Source organism: Teleopsis dalmanni, chromosome 2 (genome assembly GCF_002237135.1).
Source record: "Teleopsis dalmanni isolate 2A chromosome 2, ASM223713v2, whole genome shotgun sequence".
In the NCBI taxonomy this organism is placed as follows: domain Eukaryota; kingdom Metazoa; phylum Arthropoda; class Insecta; order Diptera; family Diopsidae; genus Teleopsis; species Teleopsis dalmanni.
In genome coordinates, this window is record NC_051847.1 from 209,273,986 (window position 1) to 209,279,301 (window position 5,316).

The window sequence follows — 5,316 nt, forward strand, 5'->3', positions numbered from 1 at the left end:
CAAATGCTTTCATCCCACAAATAATTTGTGTGATGCACGTTTGTTTGCATTTTGCGCTCTCACTTCACCTTTTGCTTACGAAGTCTTTGAAGTCTTCGAAGTTTTTCACTACACTTAAACTTCGAAGACTTCGACAACAAAAATTCACAAAAACTTCGAAGTATTTTCCAACTTCGAAGACTTCGTTTACTATTCGAATATTCGAAGTCTTCGAATACTTCGTAAATTCGAATATGAACAGCACTAGTATACACAAGTGCGTTCCATCAGCAAATTTTCGTGTATTTTGGTGTAAATTTTCTTGAGTTTTACTACGAGGAGCTTGTGGAACAGACCTATTGTTAGTTTAAGCATTGAGTAAAAATATTATAGAGTCACAATGCCATAGAAATTAATTTTTGTTCTAGGTATCTATTAATGGGTACCCAAATCACTCAAATCTCTGCCGACGTCGCTTCAGTCGTTTTTGCTTCATACCAAAGAAGATTTTGCAATATTCTCTGCTTCATAGGTTCAAGAAATTTTTATATTTCTTTTTTGTGTTTTTTGTTTCTTTTGCTCTTTGAGGTGTTGTTATTGCTTCCTTGAATTATAATGTAAGTAGTAAAAAAAATTATGCTCTATTTTATATTCATTCATGCCTACTTGCTTTGTGTTTAAATATGAACATATGGACATTGATATTTTTGTATGTAATTTCGGGGGCAAAAGATATTAAAATTGTATTTGTAACATTGAAACAATTTTTCATAATGATGGCATTTAAAGAAAGAATTATAATTGTTTTCCTAATTAGTTGTTGTTACGTATGGATTTTCAATTTTATCGCATTTACATAAAATGTATATTAAATTATAGTAAGTAATACAATCATAAGAACACATATGTATATAAAATAATTACCAATAATTGGTAAAACATTTTTTAAAAATAGTATGATTTAGCTTTGCCAAATGTATTACAATAAAATTATATAGAAATCGATTTAAGATTAAACCTTCAGTTTATATGGCAGTTTGAATAGTTAACGCTATTTTACATATATATGCACTTAAAAGATACTGAATAAGTATAAACGGAACATCAGTACAAGGGGTACAAGTGTATCGACTATTAGCTTTTCCAAGCGAATAATTGCCGAGAAATGGAGATTTATTTAAATAACTGCATAATCATTTATAGTTACTAGATCGACATACATGAAAGGTTATCGTTAATTAAATAGAAGTGACAATTTTCATGTTACTAGTTGCGTACTAATTTCCAGACCACCTTTGAGGTATAATGCATCGCGCGTTTTTTTTACATGGTGTCCCCAGGAGGCCTAGTCCATGTTAACGAAGAAATTTTGTTTAAGAAAAATAATATAGAAAAGAGATTTTTTTTACTATTTCAAAATTTTTTTTTATTATTTGTTCTCTATTTCTCTATTTCGTCCTCAAGAATTTAAAGAACTTTAGTTTTTTATATTAATATACATTAGTATTTTCGACAAAAAGATTTTTTGCATATAAATGATAAAGAAATATATTATCACACATAATAATTTTCCGAAAATACTCCTAATCCTGCCTAAAATCCTACCACAACAAGGCCCAATGACAAAACGACAACAAACAACGCTCAGGAATAGAGGAATATCACCACCAATAAGAGAACACATTTGTTAGTTCTTGCCGTTATTAGATATATATATGATACATTATTTTTAATTGTTTATATGTATAAATTGCTTTGTTTAAAATATTAATGTATATTAACACAAAAAATTATAAATTGATCAATATCCCGTGAATAACCATAAAAAATAGCAAAAGTTTCTACGTAATAAATATTAATATTTACATTTTTATACATATTTATTAACGCATGTTTATTAATAACTATCTTAAAATTAATTCACTTAAACTATGTATTTTGAACAAAATAAATAAATAAAGTAAGTAGTTATGGTAATAAATAAATTATAAATAGATGTTATTAAGCCTGTATTAGGGCAAATTTGTAATATAAGGTCATATAACAATTTATGCCTTAGTCGATTTCACTTTCTCTACCATCCAAAGGAATTGCTTACGAAGTAATATAAGCAGAATAAAGCCCAGCAATTCAATTCGATGAAGTCTGCATGCCCCAATAAACCAACTCGGTAAATTATGGTAAAGTAAACTGAAATTTCTTAGGGTTTTTTTGCAATGCACTTATGTTAAAAGTTTTCAAATTTATTTATTTTTTTATTATACATCTTATAAAAAGTTACCAATGGTAATACCTAATTTACCTAATTTACCCTACTCGAAATTCTGGTAAATACCAACATTCGCTGCCATACGGACATAATTTACTATTTTCCTTAATTTACTTTCAATTACTCGAACTCACACACGGTCAATTACATACAATTATCTTATTTTAGCTAATACTAATATAACATACATATAACTGTTATTATACCTGATTAAAACAAAAAATTGAAATTGGTTGCATTTGCTTCAAATGTTCCTAAAATAAAATCAAAAAATATTCATATTCTTCCAAATAAAAGTACATATGTTTATAAATATACATTTATACACATACACATATATATGTAGATCAGTAAACTTCCAAACAAGTAGGGATGTTTCTCTTATTTGCATTATGAAGTAATATTAAATGCACGAAATTTTTACGTGCTGCTTGCTGGTGCCAAGCATTAATTGCAAAAACAAATAATTACACCAAAAACTAATTTGACTCTTTTCTTCGCAAACAAGCAAATCTGTTTTTTGTTTTCATTTTTGTCCTTCATTCATCAATAGTAAAATTTTGAGAAAGAACAAGCATAAGCGCGACCGATCTAGCAGCAGCGCAGAAAGAAGTAAAATCTTCACTCCGCCCTCCCGTGCCTGTTGCTGAAAATTTAAAAATTGAGTCATTGTGACTCTATAATATTCTTACTCAATGGTTTAAGCAAAACAATATTTATTTGTTGTTGCTCACATTATCTTTTAATGTTTATGTGAAGGGACGTAACTAATGTAGATATATCGTACCTTAGATGAAACAACATGTATTTGACTACAATTGATAAAATGTAACACATCAAAATATAAACCAAACTTTAGTAAGGAAGGTAATTGTACATTAGGAACATCGATACATAGAAAAAGCACCAAATACTATAAATCTTAATTACAACGAAATAATAAAAGTACAATTATTGAAACAATAAACTTAAGTTATTGAATGTTTTGTTATATATTAAATTGATTAGCAGGGACGTAAATATCTTAGAGGTGAAGGGGTAACATAATAATATATAAGTCTCTCGCTTGTAAAAGAGAGCTTATAACTTTAAACTTAGATCTAAATTTAGATTTAATTAACTTTAAGAATGCAAATTAACAAATGTAAAACCAGAAATAAAAACATAATTATATGTTATTGTCTGTAGAATAAGTAGAGAATAAAATGTACTCAATCATAACGATTGAAGCCTCCAATTAATTCGAATATGATATGGAAATAGACCACACATATCACACAATAAATTATAAACACCATACCCAAAATCAAAACATAAGCTTTCTAACTTTAGTGACTCAAAGCACGAAAATATCGAATATATTTGAATAATAATATTAATAGTTATTTTGTTACTGCTTTGGTAGTAAATAACTGTTGCATACTCGTATTCACTCTGTCTTACAAAGTCATTGTAAGGTGTCCGAAATGCAAGAATTTTTTATTATATTTAAACAAAGTGTGTAGTTTAAATTAACAACGACAAGTCATATTGACTAACAAGAGGTTTTTTAATTAGTATCACAAGTATTCTAACTTATCTAAGGTGGATATGTAGATCTGAGGTAGCCATCTCTCTGCTGCTTGAAACGCCTCAAAAGGTCATTTGGTTTGAAGAGACATAAACGTCAGTGTGTAACATCGCAAAGTAATGCCGTATTTCATTATTTTTTGTTTTGTTGTCAAAGCGAATTTTTATTCTCATAATGTTAATGACTTGATAACTTAGCCTTGAACGGTGGGTTAAGATATCAACATTTATCAAAAACAACAACAACAGTTGTATATCACACGAGTACACTTTGCTCATCATATGAAACTGCAGATAAGCCATGCATTTGGCATGTGCAATATTTTAATACAGAACATTATGAGAAATGAAAATTCGTTTGTGCAAGGTCAGTATTATTATTATTAAAATAATAATTATGTTTGTAAAGCAAGCTGGTATATGGACTTAGTTCAAGTTTAAAAGAAAATAAGTTTATCAGCATATACCAGGTTGCTAAGAAAATTACGCAAGTAATATTCCTTATTTGTTATTCTTAAATATATACAATTTCCATGAGAACTGTGAACATTCCCACGACTAAGCTGAGCGGTATCAAATCGCTACTTTAATGCAGCTTAAGGTATAGGGCATTATTGTGGGAATTGTATGTATCAACACCTTGCCAAATTTGTATAAAAACCCAAATTTTTAGTAATAAAATGCAATTCAATTCTAGAATTCATTGGAGTTTTTGATTTGTTTTCAAGTGCCGATTAAGACTCAAAGCAAATAGGTTAAAGTGCCTAGTTGCTCACCACACTAAATAAGATTATTATTCAAGAGCAGGTCACCTGAAGTTGGTTCAAGTGCCAAATTCAGGACTCGCAATAGGAACTCGTTCAAGTGCCGGATTTCTAATCATAAGCAACACTGAATCGATTCAAGTGTCGATTCAGTTTCAATAACAAACGAGTTATTGAACAACTCGAATTATACAAATTTTGATTGTCTAAATAAATTTTTCTCACTATTGTCAAATAAAAATGGAAGAAAAAAAGTTGCAGTCGCACAAGAAGTGGCCAAAGCGGGAAGTGTTCCAAACAATAGATTTTCTGCAGGAGGAAGCAGAATTTGAAGTTTTCATTTGTGTAATTCTTAATTAATTATTTTTCAATTTTACAGGCTTCAATTCAACAAGAAGGTTTTGTAAAAGACATAAAAGACGGCTCTTATAGGCGCAGTTTCAGAAACTAAAAGACTGGCTTGCCGCAACTGACGGGAGCTAAATTATCATTAAGGGGCTAAATTATAATTTATTTGCTCATTTAGCAGTTTTAAATTATCATTTATGGTCTTTAAATGACCGAATTTAACCCAATTTATTCATCATTTAGGTTTTTAGAAATGATAATGCTGCATATGCAAGCGAAACGAAATAAAAGATGGAACAAATTTCAAACTATTTGGTTGCCAAAATGTAAACAAAACATATTTGGAAACATTGGTAAATGTAAATACTCGATATATTTTATATATTT